At 38.1% G+C, this 14742-nt stretch overlaps 1 long non-coding RNA gene across 1 annotated transcript in view; it reads left to right on the top strand.

Moving 5' to 3' along the window:
- LOC141790107 (uncharacterized) overlaps positions 1 to 14742 on the top strand; it is a 75096-nt gene that overhangs the window by 56943 nt on the left and 3411 nt on the right. Inside the window, exon 3 of the long non-coding RNA XR_012598258.1 lies at positions 14623 to 14728. This is a non-coding gene — a long non-coding RNA (uncharacterized LOC141790107). The remainder of the gene's footprint in view (positions 1 to 14622; positions 14729 to 14742) is intronic.

The following is a 14742-nucleotide window of genomic DNA, read 5'->3' as shown; positions in this document are numbered from 1 at the left end:
GCGTCGTTCTTTCTACCATGACGTGTCCTCGAGACTCCAATGACAAAGTCTGTTTTCACATGTTTAACTGGAAATATTCTCCAGAAGTGACACATTTGAGTCTCACAAAAGATTACAGCTGCTGGATGTTTGTTTTCTTCCTCTACTCTGCCAATGTACCTATTGCTTATCAGCTGTACAAGCACATAAGATTTATCTCTGGCCTGTCTCTGCTTCATTATGGCATGAAAGGTTTGAATTCAAGTTATGTGTGTCACATTCAGCTTATACATAATATGATTCTCTGCCTTTCCAAATGATTGATTCACAAGAACAGGACTCTGAAAGAGTACAGCAGCACATCTGGGTTTTGGGTTTTCCATACTACGAATGTGGATCTCTTTTTATCGAGACACGTTGCCCCGGTAACTGATGCTGAACGCCAAACCTGGTCCGGAGCAGGTTAAGTTCCAGGATATGAGCTCACGGGTTGTGGCAGACCGCTCGCTGACCAATCGGTTCTCTCCGGCGAGCATGAAAGACCGCACAGTCACCAATTTGCTCAGCCGGAGTGAAGTCCTCCGGTGCGGGACCACCCTCTGTCTTTTTGGCCCAACATTTTTTCTTATGGGCTGTGAACAAACTGTATCTTACTGACCATCATAACTGAGACATTGTCAGGGAAAAGTTGAAATGTGTGCAAATAGAATCATTCATACTGACCACTTTAACGGATGTTTTTATATTTATTTTTTATTTGCTCCAACGTCCTTTTTTCCCCACTGCTATTGCATCTGCAATACAAACTGCCTATAATGAGCGTTTTCCTTGGGATTTGTAGGAAAGTGGACTCTTTCTAATTATGAGGTCGGATATGATGCTGATCACACACACACTGACTGACAACATGAATGAATAAGGACCTGACTGCCCGTGTCGTCACATGATGAGATAGGTCTATTAATATCAGCATTTTGGAAATTTATGTATTCACAGCATCAGCGATTTTTTTGCCAGCAATCCCTCCGGCTTCTCGCGGCCTCAGTCGTGCTCCTGGCCTGGATAATACTGCGGTACTCCTCGTACTTTTGCAGGATTATTTGCTGCTCCTCCGCCGTGAAATAGGCTGCTCTCTTCTCCATTGTGAAATGGTCCGGGGCCGCTAACCACGCCTGTTTTTTGTGTGAGCACAGATCCCAGCCGGATTCACTTATCGAGCTGATAACGAGCGTTGTAGTACAGCAGATCCGGATGACGGAGATCCGCAAGTTGTCGCAGAGTTATCCTGGATGCCTTTATCCAGCTTCGTAGTACAGGTCCCTGGTCTTTAACCAGCCCAAAACAGCACGTCACCCCCTTGTTAATCTCTCTTCACTGGCTTCCAGTAGCAGCTCCAATCAGATTCAAAGCTCTTCTTCTGGCTTACAAAACATTAACAAGACCGAATCCTACCTACCTGGGGTCCCTCATTCAGGTCTACACTCCTTCTCACCCACTACGCTCTGCTTGTGAAAGACGCCAGGTGCTCCCAGCCCAGCGCGGCTCCAAATCTCTAGCCAGACTCTTCTCCTCTGTTGTGCCCAGATGGTAGAATGAATTACCTAACTCTATACAATCCATAGAGTCCCTTTCTACTTTTAAGAGATGTCTGAAGACTCATCTGTTCAGGGAACACTTAGGCTTTTAATCTGACCCTTCTCCTCTTTGTCCTCAAGGGTACAATGACCCAGCTCTAAAGCCCTGTTTCCACCAAGTAGTCAGGTTTAGATCAGTATGGTTTAGTACAGGTTCTCTGGTTAAGCCTTGTCCTGTTTGCATTTCCATAGCCAGCCATGCCCCCTCATGGCCAGGTGTAAGCCGGATGCTGATAGCCACATCAATTAAATAACAGCGTGAAAAATACGACACTGAACCAAGAGCAAACATGGGAGACATTCATCTATTTGTTATTAAGTGCAATCAAGCTTTGTTTCAGAGAAGTCTGTGTGCCATCAGGAGAAATACAGCATATGTCGCACAGTAAGTGACGGTTCTTTCAACCAGTCAACGGTCTGCAGTGTTGTAGCTCCACCTTCTGGGGTCAAATCAGTTTAGTCTGGCACCCTTACGAGAGGGTCCCAAAAAGTGGGACGGCTTATCTTGGTTATTTGGGGATCTGTCCTGGGATTAGTCAGTGGAAACGCTGTAAAGTGCATGCAGTGCCAAGATAAACCAAACTGAATAGATTGGTGGAAAAGGTGCTTCAGTGAATATTTTTGCACTGATCACTGAATGTTGTTGAAGGTTGAACTGTATTGTTGACGTTGATTTTTAATGGCGGTTAGTTGGGGCTAGTTAATTTTAGTTTAAAAAAAAAAAGTATTTCTTCTGGCGCTGGATGGCAGCACTTTTGGCCAGAATAACTTGAAGCACTTAGTCGCACCAACTACATTTTTCCTTCTGTCTAAATTCTTGCTTGTGTTGTACCAAGACAGCCGACACAGTAACATTGGAGGGGGAAAATTAATGAGCGATGCCAAAGTATTTCGACATTTTTCTCTGTCATGGTATTTGAAAAGTGTTTTCAACAGTTAAAACGGTAAAACTGTCAAGTGAAAGCAGAACAAATCAAGTAAACATGAGTTAATACAGTATAAAATCACAAATACTCCAAGTGACAGCGTCCATAAATATTTGCAAAGATGTCCAGGAGGATCATAAAGGACTTTGGTTTACCTGAAAGCCCTCTGCTGGGCTAACCCAGCTGCGCAGAGAAAATGTGGTTGGTTGATGTATAACACCATCAGGAGTGGAGGCAGCGCTGGAGTTAACATTTCTGAGAGGATTAAAATTTTTGAGCAAATCTCTTGAACAAAGAAGAGAAAACAGATACATGGATATGTTGTGCAAATGAAGTTATGAGATTTGTAAATATGTGGTGAGGATTAGTCGCTCCAAAATCTCAAACAGAAGGCAACAAAATCATAACAAAAATGCACTTTCCAAAAATAAGCAGACACCGGAATATCCAAACAACATAGAGGCTCAGATGAAATGCAACAAAATAAATCTTTAACTGTGTGTAATGTCAGTTTCATGAAAGGTAAATATGCATTTCTGCTCTTTTTCTCCAAACCATGTATTATGAATAGAGGAGCAGACAGCAATGAGCTCCTCAGTGCAGGATTTATTCATGTGCTCCAGTGAAGCAAGAAAGTTTGACACCATTATGAAATCTGCTCGTCTATTGATGTACTTTAGTTTTCATACTGCAAAACTGCTTCCAGTGTGACTGCTCTGACTCCACGGAGAGGTTCACGTGAAGAAAACACACTCGTCTGAGCTGACGCTTCCTCCATTTTTATTCATTTAATCACTTTCACTGGTACAGAAAAAAAATCTCCTGCACTGGGGAGGTTGAGCAAGAACATGTTTTTTTCTTTATGCAGCACATTTTTGATGTAAAGGTTATTCTGCTGCTAATCTTTTACACATGAATGCATTCCTCTCCATCTATTTCCACCATGGGAAAATATTGATTTGTTTCCTTTGAATTTAATCAGTACATACAGCATGAGTAGATACAAGCACTGGCTTTCTATGGGGAAATGACGTCTGCATCCTTCAGCTCCTCTAATGCTGTGAAGACATCCTGTGCTGCTTTTGTGAATGTACAGTAGGAAAAAAAAGATTCAACTTTCTTTAAAAACTTATCCACTGCTGCAAAGAAAGAAACTCATTTGAACTACACTTTTATTCAGTCGGTATCATCTCAGGAGGAAGGTGGAGCACCTCTGCTGGTATCTTTGGGAGTACAGGGCTTTAGTTTGAAACATACTCCTGAGATAGTGAAAAGAACATTTTACAGTCAGAGACTGAATTGGACTTGAATGCTGAAGCTACTGAAAAAATACAGACATTTTTTGTCCAACACCTACAGCTGCCACAGTTTCACTTCTGTCCAAAAAAAACATTTTATCTGTAAGCGAGCTCGTAGCATGTTACAGAAACTCACACACATTTTGAAATCAGGATTAGCCTTTATAAGTATTTCACTTATCAGCAATTCAACATCACTGGTTACAAAGAAAATCTGCAGCCATGCTTTTACTTTGAGAGGATTCATTGATTAAGCTCTTAAAAAAATAATAATAATAATTTTATTTTATTTTATTTCTTTTCTTTTTTTTTTTTTTCTTTTTTATTGACTGTTTGACAGTGGAAACTGACTAATGTGACTGAAAACTAATCATTCAATAAAATTCCTTCAAGGTTAATCCAAAGTAAAAAGGTTTATCAATAAGATATTAGTGTTTCAAATGCCCCGTCCCTTTGCCATTTATTTAAATGGCAAAAATGAATCTAAAGACATTTATTTGAATTTTTACAATTAATGTTTTAAAGTCATTTGAAAAACATTTCAAAGATATTTCTTGTCCTGAATTCAAAAAAGAGGTTAAAAGAAAGGTTCAAAAAAAAAAAAAAAAAAAAGGTTAAAAATAAATTGATTAATTAATACATAAAAAAAAGTTGCTTACCAAACCGACCCAAATTTTGAACCTGTGATGCATGAAATATGAACGTTTGTGTCATTTTTTTTTATCCTGAGGCGTTTATATTTAGGATTAAAAATGAAAAATAAAAAACTAAAACTAAAACTAAAATATAATAATAATAATAATAATAATAATAATAATAATAATAATAATAATAATAATAATAATAATAATAAAGCAGGGCTTGTTGAACAGTTAGCACAGTGAAAAAGCGACTGCAGTCATTTTTGCCCCATGTTCTTGCTCAGGTGTTCATTTGGGCGTGTTTTATATCTATTCTTAGTCTTTAATGAATACCTGTTTTAGTTTCATCAAAGTCTTTTTTGACCCTTTTAGTTTCAGTCTAGTTTCTGTTTTTAAGAAATTTTATCTTTGCCTCATAAGAAAAAAAAAGAAAGACATTTCCTCTTTAAGTTAGTTCATGGAGCTGTTCACAGATTAAGGCTGTACTGAGTGTTTAAATCTACAACTTTGTTCCCTGTTAACACTTTTCTTTTGTAATATTTTAGTGTTATTAATCAGCCTGTACTCTCCTCCATATGTGACGCTGATGTGCTGTCCCTGCTCATTTGTTAGCAGTAAGAAAAGGTTGTTACACACAGCTAAAAAAAAGAAGTTATAGAAGAACGATGCTTACTCCAAGTCGAGTAAAAAGACACACTTTTTTTATCTGTATCTTCAAAAACAGAAAAAAATAAGTGCTATAAAGGACTGTGTTGCACTTTTATGATTGGCCTTCCACAGTAGTGCATTAACATCATGAGGGGAATATTTTCGTTATTTCATTTTATCCAGTATTTGACTGTTAAATTCTGATTTTACAGATTAAGGTTGATGTTTTAAACCTTAATCAGGAGGTAATGTCTTTAGACTCACATGTGGGATTCATGAAGTGGCTTTGTGGTGGCTGAGCGTCCAATAATTCAAAAGTTCAGTAAGTTTGTTGTGAGTTAGTTCAGTATCATGTGGATATGAAATGTTGAGACTGATGTGGAGCGTACATCTCATTGTTGGTAAGAAGAATAAAAAAAGGCTCTATAAATGCAGTTTACTGATATAACTGAAGTTCATGCAGTACTTTCTTTTTGTGTAATCTTCTTTTGTTCACCTGTGAGCAGACATGTCTCCAGCCTTGAGTTGTAGAGCATAAAGAAAAAGGAGGAAAGCTGGTTTACCTCAGAGTCTCTTTTAGACAGGAAGAACATGTTGGAAGACAGATAAAACAAAACTTTTGAAAAAAAAACTGTAAAACTAAATTACACTATTGCTGGAACTTGTGAACTTTGGTGTGATCAGCCTGTTTTGACTTGCAGCGATGAAGTCATGAGGAGCAGTTTGATTAGGATTGTTCACTGATTTTCGGCTCCTAATCTTAAACAGTTAGTTATGAAGTATGAAAAATCCAATTTCTTAATGACACAAGAGCTTTCATGTGACCCAGCTGGTGGGAAACCTCAGGCCCCTTCAGATGAGACTCCTAGTCTCCATCTTTATCTTTTTGTAATAAAGTTTAGCACCTACACAACACAGGGCTACAAACTGCTTCTCATACTAGAGGCCTTGTAAATGATGCATTTTGTACTTTTTTCGGTTGACTCAGATACTCAGGTGTATTATTCAAGCCAAAGAATTGCAGGCATGCTTCAAAAACAGGACCACTTCTCTTTTTAAAGAGGAGATATTCTGCTTTTTTATATTTGAAATATAAAGTATCAACACTGGATGTTCAGATTAAACGTGTAGATTTTTCAAACTGCTACAAACAACATTTAACAAATCCCTAAATCTGCTCGTAAACTGGTGAAAAATAGTAATTCTAAAAAGGAAAAAAGCATGAGATCTTTACAGAATTTGTAAGAGAACTTATCGAGATTGTCGCAAGATGTAACTTGTGTGTAGCTACTACTGAGGCACCAAATGACCCCTCTTTAATAAATACATCACAATGTTTGTGTGAGAAAAACAATGTCAGTGCATGTGTGACTTTTCACCTTCATCATGGGACACGTCATTCGAAGTTTGGATCTCAGTTAAACCAATCTCGACTGATGACTAAGGTCTGTCCTCATGAAGAGTAAATCTTTTCGTGCCCCCCATACTTTCCTGGAGCACCAACACAGACTTTAAAAGTGAGTTTGTGAAGAGAAAGGCCTATTGTTGTGGCCTCATGAAAATCTTTGGATGAAGAGCTGAAGAGATTGTTGACACACACAGCCACACACAGACTGACAAAACACCAGATGACCCAGAGTCTCTGAACGATGACTCAAACATTGACTTCTAGGAGGCAGCCCAAGAGATTATGACCTTCACTGAGTCATGCTGTGAAATTTCCTCCAACAAATGTCCTCATCAGCACAGACCATTCAGCAATCAGCAGTGATTTATACTTAAGAAGGAAGTAAACATTAAATTAAAGTAGAAGAGATTTGGATTACAACTAGTGGAGAGCTGACTGGAGATGGCAGTAACTTTATGCTGTTGGAAGATTGAATTAAAGCTGATGTCGATGTTCCTGGAGGTGAAGACTGTGACGGTTTAACAGAGAAAGGTTCAATATTTTGATAAAAATATCCTTCACGTATAAGATCAGAGCTCTTTAAATGTTACCAAACAAGTTCGACAAAAAATCATCAGAAAACACCTCCTGTTTGCTCCCCACAAATCTGCAAACAAAATCATCCTTATGATTCTTAACCAGTAAAAAAAAGGACTAATCAAGGAGCAAAGAAGAGATCTCATTGGCTAAAGGTGTGTGCAAAAAAAGAAAAGAAGAGAAAAGTAAAGATTAGCAGCTGAGACAAGATGAATCAAGAGCATGAAAGGAAATAATGATCAATACACTGAGAGATGTAATCGACAAAGACACAAAAGGTCAAGTAAATGCCAGTTTAGGAAAGTTCAGCAACTAAAAAAATGGTAAAACTATGTGCAAGGTGAGGAAAGTTTATAATAAATCACACACTGGAAAAAAAACTAAAATCTTATCAACTGATTTTGTCTGATCTTCAGTAGAAAATGTCTTTTTAGACTTAGTATGAGCCACATTCAGCTGAGTAGTCCAGAAAAATGTCTTATTTCAAGTCATTAGATACAAAAATGGGTTTTGAATTGTTTGTAATTAGTAAAAAAAAATCTGCCAATGGAACAAGAGAAAATTTACTTGTATTAAGACAGCACTCTAGTTTCAAGCAAATTTTCAAACAAATTATTCTTGTTCCATTGGCAGATTTTTTTTTTTTTTTTTTTACTTGTTACAAGCAATTCAGACCTCATTTTTGTTTTTTAATAACTTGAATAACTTGACTTTTTCTGTACTGGTCACTTGAGTCAGGCTCATATCAAGTGTAATGAGACAATTTTAACTAAAAAAAAAAAAAAAGACAAAAACATTTGATAAGATTTCATTTTTTTTTGCAGTGCATTTTAGCAGCAAGGTCATTCAATGTGCTTCACACCAGACACAAAAGGAATGATTTAAAAGATCAACAAAACACATTAAAAGAAAAAAAAAACATGTCTGTGCAAAGAAAAGGGCAAACCCTGTACAAACAGATTTTTAATGCAAGCATCTTGTAGATAAATGAGCTACCTTTTTTTTTTTTTTTTTTTTTTTTTTTTTGAGGAGAATAACATTTTTTTGCATTCATAGTGAACATCATGAGGTCAACATATCAAACTTTAAGACCAGTTGAAAATTGCAAGAATTAAAATTTTGCACTGGTGAATCTTAAAAAGGTTTTAAGTAGATTTATAAAATGCAAACAAGACAAAAAAAAAAAAAAAAAACCTGAGTAAACTGAAATAGAGTCTTCATCAGCAAATAAAAAGTTAAGACCACAGCTCAAAAAGCTCTGAAAACCCCTTTTATAAGATTATTAGTAGAAATAAAAGTTTGAAAACAGGACTCAGTTGATCTTGTTGAACTCTTCAAAATTAACTTCAGCAGGCTTGATGTGAGCGTTTCCAGGAGGGTGGTGGGAACGTTGCTCCAAGTGGTGAAGCTTCATGGAGGATCATCCACAGTCTGGACCTGAGCCACATTTTTATAAACTTTCCTTAAACTTAAATCAACCTTTTGTCATTTTTAAGGAATGTGTATAAAAGCAAAAGGAAAAGTTTAAGAGGACAAATTTGTAAATATCAGCACGACTTCAAACTTTTGGAATTTTAGGAAGAAATGAGACAATCTCTGTTTTCAGGATAATTAAAGCAAAATCTAAAAGTTTCTTCTTTGTCATTTGTTTGGGTAAAATACCAGGACGAGTGTTGGTATTCAGAACTTTTTACTGTTTCTTTAAAATATAACTCAATAAAAATCTCTAAATTTATCCTAATTTATTGGAGAAAACTCAAAGTGACAAAACGAATTTTCATTAAAAAATCTTTGCTGATAAACTTTACCAGTGAATCGAGGGATTTTTTGATAATAAAACTTAATCTTTGTTGTTTTCAGCCCATCAGACGTCCGTTTATATGAATTATCTTTGATGTATGGACTCCTAAAGAAGTCAGCACATGTTGTGAGGATCTGAAATGTCTCTCCTGACATTTTGGGGGACTATAATAAAAGTTAGCAGCCTAAATCATGACTAATAAAAACAACATGCCGTTGTTCGTGAAGCCCCTCATTGTTCCTCCATCTTTGATGCTGCCTAAAGTCAGCTTAAAGGTCTCAGCTCTGCAAAGAAAAATGAGCCTTTTCCTCGATCATGCGTTAAACTGATAGTGAATCCAGGAATCCGCAGAGACACAAAGCCTTTTCCCGCTCTTCCTTTTAAGTTGTGCAGGACTTAGCATCGATAGCGCCTTGAAAGCAGATAAAACTGGACTCTCTAATAATAGAGAGCACCTGGCCCTTTCAGATCACCGTCCATGATTCATCAGAAAGGAAAACTCCCTGAATCTGTTTGCCATCGCACGCTCCTGCATCTGCTGCTTGGAGAATGTGATGATTGGGGACAAAAGCTACAGAGGAGTCCCAGAAATCACACTGGCACCTGACTTCTTCCCTCTGACATCTCTGGCACTCAGACCAGGATTAACTTCCACTTTGCTCCTCTCTTCCTGAGCTCAAGTCTGTCCAAACAGCCGGGCGCTTCAAAGAGGGAGATAAAAAGGGGGCGATGGATGGTCATTGGCTCAGAGAGGCTCTGTTTAAAATGGCAGGGGGACAAAAAGGAAAGCTGTTTTGATGTGCGGCCGAGCGTCAGGGTCCGAGCAGCTGTACAGTAACAGGGCCAGATCTTTGCCCTCCAGAGTCTGAGCCGCACAACTCAGGCAGGACGCCAGGGAATACAGTAAGAGCCCCACAGTCAACACTCCACTCAGGTGGTTTGGACAGGTGTGTGGAAATATACAAGATCACATCCAGACAGAGAAAAGAGAAAAGGGCCCAGGCTTTGGTGCTAAAACTAAAATCATTGTTGTTGTTAACTCTAGCACTGAGCTTAATCATGTTCTACATGATGTTTACATTCACATTTGTTAAGGTCTCAAACAAAACCGAAATCTAACCAGTAATATCTCAATAAACTACACTTGGACTGTTCGTTGGCTACTTCTATAAAACTAAAGCTCTGTACATTCAGCAGAAACTCAATAACTCTTACAGCTGACGTCTTTAAATGAATGGATTTATCATGATGTGAAAATGTGAGAGTCCAACAAACACTTTAGAGGACACAAGCCCAGATCAAAGTTATGAAATGGTGCAGAAAAACAGTTTAGCATGCAAGATGAGAATTATTTGTGGCTAAAAAAATAAAAAAATTCAGGTCAAAATAGTGTAGTGACTTTTCTTTTTGGATTTTAGTCACTGTCTGAGTACAGGAGTGAGGTGCTTTTGACTCACTTCTTAAAAAATGTCCAATCCAGAATTGTGGTAGAATTGTTTTCTCGATGTATTCATCCACAAAAACACACACATAGACAACTTACTTCATTCATACGTTCTAGGACTGGCAGTAAAAACTTTGTGGCCCGAATCACTACTTCATTGTGCTCTTAATGTATTGTGTGCACTGTAAAAAAAACTGAAATCTCATCAAGGGATTTTGTCTTCCTTTCAGTAGAAATTGTCCTTTTAGACTTAATCTGAGCCACATTCACTTGACCAGTCCAGAAAAATGTCTTATTTCATTTTATTTAAAGACAAAAATGGGGTATGAATTGCTTGTAACAAGTGAAAAAAATCTGCCAATGGAACAAGAGAAAAGTGACTTGTATTAAGACATTATTCTAGTTTCAAGCAAATTTTATAGAAAAGTGTTCTTGCTCATTGGTAGATTTTTTTTTCACTTGTTACAAACAAATCATACCTCATTTTGTCTTCAAAAAACTTAAAACAAGACATTTCTCTGGGCTGATAAGCTGAATGTGGCTCATATCAGGTGTAATAAGACAATTTTTTTACTTAAAACAAGTTAAAAACGGTTGATAAGCTTTCAGCTTTTGCAGTGAAAGTGAACAGAAAAATAAAAAACGACCCAATTTAAATAGCTCATACAAATAGTCTGAATATGAAAAACAATCCTGATAAAATCCTGATCCTGTCACAAAAACATCCTGACATATTTGCCCCCTATTGTCCCCTAATGGAGAACATTTTCCTTAAGTCAGAAGCACAGTTTGCTGATTTTTACGCAGCTCATAACCCTGCAGAAAACTGACCACTGATCGTCTGGTATCAAGAGACACCTGAGGGACAGGTGAGGTTTGATTTTATCAGTCTGTGATGATGGAACAAGGATGTTTGAGCACTTTTAGTGACTGAAATCTGCAGACAAGTAGTGCATTCAAATGTTAATTTCAACGTTAATAGATTAGAGTGTAAGAGCTGCTGAGCCTTGGTCATTTTTGCAGAATCAAATATGGCCCTGTCCAAAAAAAAGTTTGCACACCCCAGCTCTATAATGTTCATTCAGAGATTCAGGAAAATCTGGATTTTTAACACTGTATGTTTTCAATGAAAGGAAAACCTGAAAATTTTGAAAACAACCAATTATTTAAGCTCAATCTGAGCTCATGTCTTGTATTAAGACATTTTTCTAGTTTCAAGCAACTTTTCAAGATTTTTTTCTTATTCCATTGGCAGATTCTTTTTACTTGTTACAACCTCATTTTTGTCTTAAAATAACTTGAAACAAGACATTTTTCTGGGCTGATAATTTAAATGTGGCTCATATCAAGTGGAACTCGAAAAGCACTCAGAGAGCACAGACCTCCACCAAGTATATTATGATTGTCACCAACACTTAAGTCCTACTTTAATGTTATACTCCCCTTCAGCAGACTGTCTGCTACAATTTGGCGTTAGTTGCGGATTTGTACGATAATTTGTTTTCTGACAGTGTTGAAAATTACGATGACCCAGTACATATTTCATATTCCAGATCTTAGTATCCAGAATATTTCCAGGATCTGGATTGTAATTTTACATCTGTCAGAAATTATGGTGACCTTGTCTTGTGTTGTTTTGCAAAGCAATCTGACCATTTGTCGTGGACTTATATACACATATGGTGAAAACGGCCCTATCTCACAATGATGAAGAATCCTTTAAAAAGGTCCTGGATCCAGACGGTGATCCGGATCACCTCCAAAATTTAATCATTTCTTTCTTATCCCATTTTGAACATTTCCTGATAATGTAATCAAGATCTGTTCATTAGTTTTTGAGTTATGTTGTTCACAGACAAACTCTCCCAAAAACATAACCTACATGGTGGAGGGAATAAGACAATTTTTACTTAACATAAGAAAATTGATAAGATTTCAGGTTTATTTTTTCAGAGTTGAAATGAAGTCACTAAGGTGACTGAAGTGCTGCAGAATCTAACATGGTTCAGAAAGTTTGAAGATTCACAGACTTTGTTGGTTTAGAGAGACAAAGCACATTTATTTTCTGTTTTTGTGTAAAATGTAAATTCTCAGCTCAGGTTCAGCTCCTGTTGCAGAGTCAGACTGTGGTTCATTAAAAACGGAGGTGTTGCTCAAGAAGTTTTGGAGTATTTAAAGTCAAGAGGTAGTGGGATGAGTTTGTGGTCAATATTTTTCCTCCCACGGAAGAGTTGGCCACAGTATACACACACACACACACACACACACACACACTCCAGACTCAGGTGACTGGTTGCCTCAAGCAGAGCAACAACACGAGAGTCCCAGGTGGAGTAATTTCCTGCTCCACAATTTCATCTCTGTCTCTCTGGAGTCTCTGTTTACTGCTCAGCAGCCTCTCCTCTCAGGAACCAGGGTTTACAGCGAGGTGCTCAGTAAACAAACACACCCTGGGGAATTAAAGCTGGATCACCTGAAGTCAGTCCGAGGAGAAGTTTGAAAAATCTGATAAGCCATGCTGGCTCCTCCATCAGGTTGTTAACTTCCAATAAAAAAAACGAGATGTTTGCAGCGTGTCAGATGATTAAAGCCCCAGTGAGGAGCCGTTAAGTGCTTATTAAAAACACTGAAGTGATTTTTATTACCCACAAAAACAAACAAGACCATCAGCAACAAGACTAACCAGTTTATCACTGCAAATATTCTTCTAGTGATTTCTGAAAATCAGTCTCTCAGTGTGGTCGAGTATCCTCATTCCATCATCACAGACTGATGAAATCAAACCTCACCTGTCCCTCAGGTGTCTCTTGATACAAGATGATCAGTGGTCAGTTTTCTGCAGTGTTATGTGCTGCTTAAACATCAGCAAACTCTGCTTCTGACCAAGGAAAATGTTCTCCATTAGGGGGCGATATGGGGAAAATATGCCAACAGTAAGTCATACTCGTTCCCAGTCAGGGTTGGACTCGGCCAGGGCTGCCCTTTGTCACTGATTCTGCTCATTACTTTTATAGACAGGATTTCTGGGCACAGTCAAGTGCCGGAGGGAGTCGGGTTCGGGGGTCTCAGGATCCCATCCCTGCTTTTTGCGGATGATGTGGTCCCGTTGGCCTCATCAAACACTGACCTCCAGCTCGCATTGGGGTGGTTTGCAGCCTCCCTCGGGAATGTCCAACTGGGAGGAGACCCCGGTGTAGACCCAGGACACGGTGGAGAGATTACATCTCTCGACTGGCCTGGGAACGCCTTGGTAACCCCAAGAGGAGCTGGTGGAAGTGGCCGGGGACAGGGGTCATTGGTCTTCTCTGATGGCACTGCTGCCCCCATGACCCGGACCCAGATAAGTGGCGGAAATTGAGATGAGATGTCAGAATGTTTTTATGCCAAGATTGGGACCTGGATTTTATCAGGACTGTGTTTTTTTTTCAGACCTTTTTGACCTCAAACTACATTTTTAGCCACAAATTTTTCTGATCTTGTATTCTGAGTTTTTTTTTCTTTTTGCATCATTTCATAACTCTAATGTTACATGCATTTTTTATGTTACATTATTCATAAATGATGCTTCATTACCTCCGCCAGGGAGGTCCTGTTTTTGGGAGAGTTTATCTGTCTGTGAACAACATAACTAAAAAAGTAACAGATCTTGAGGAAATTTCCAGGAAATGTTCAAAATGGGATAAGAAAGAAGTGATTACATTTTGGAGGTGATCTGGATCACCGTCTGGTTCCAGGATTTTTTTTAAGGATTCTTTATCATTGTGAGATAGGGCTGTTTTCACCATATGTGTATATAACTCCACCATAAATGGTCGCTTCGCAAAACAATACAAGACAAGGTCACAATAATTTCTGACGGATGTAAAAGTATGATCAGATCCTGGCAATATCCTGGATACTAAGATCTGGACTGTCAGGAGACAAATTATTGTAAAAAACCTGCAACTTACACCAAATTGTAGCAGACAGTCTGCTGAAAGGGAGTATAACATTAAAGTAGGACTAAAGTGTTGGTGACAATCACAGTATGCTTGGTGGTGGTCTGCACTCTCTGAGTGTTTTTCTAGTTTTTTAATGAATTTATTGAGATTCTATGTGTTTACAACTGGAAAAATTTCTTTGCCATCGTCTGCTCTCAGAGATTGACGGTGCAGATAATCTTCTACATAACGCTCTGGCAGCTGTGTTTACTAGACATGGAGGAAGGAGGGCGGGATATGACAGTTAAGAGGGCAGCGGATTGACTTAAAACTTTTTGTTTTCATAGAATTTGATTGAAGACTTGCAAAGCACCTGCATTACAGTGGAAGGAAAACACTGACTGTGTCTGCACAGAATTTGAATAAATCAAATCAAGCAGGAACCAATCAGAGGTGAGACCGCATCA

The sequence above is a fragment of the Halichoeres trimaculatus genome, unplaced genomic scaffold, assembly GCF_033239565.1.
Source record: "Halichoeres trimaculatus isolate MK-OKI-2021-1 unplaced genomic scaffold, fHalTri1.1 fHalTri1_scaffold_5, whole genome shotgun sequence".
Taxonomy (NCBI): Eukaryota; Metazoa; Chordata; class Actinopteri; order Labriformes; family Labridae; genus Halichoeres; species Halichoeres trimaculatus.
This window is presented reverse-complemented; position numbering and strand designations above follow the sequence as displayed.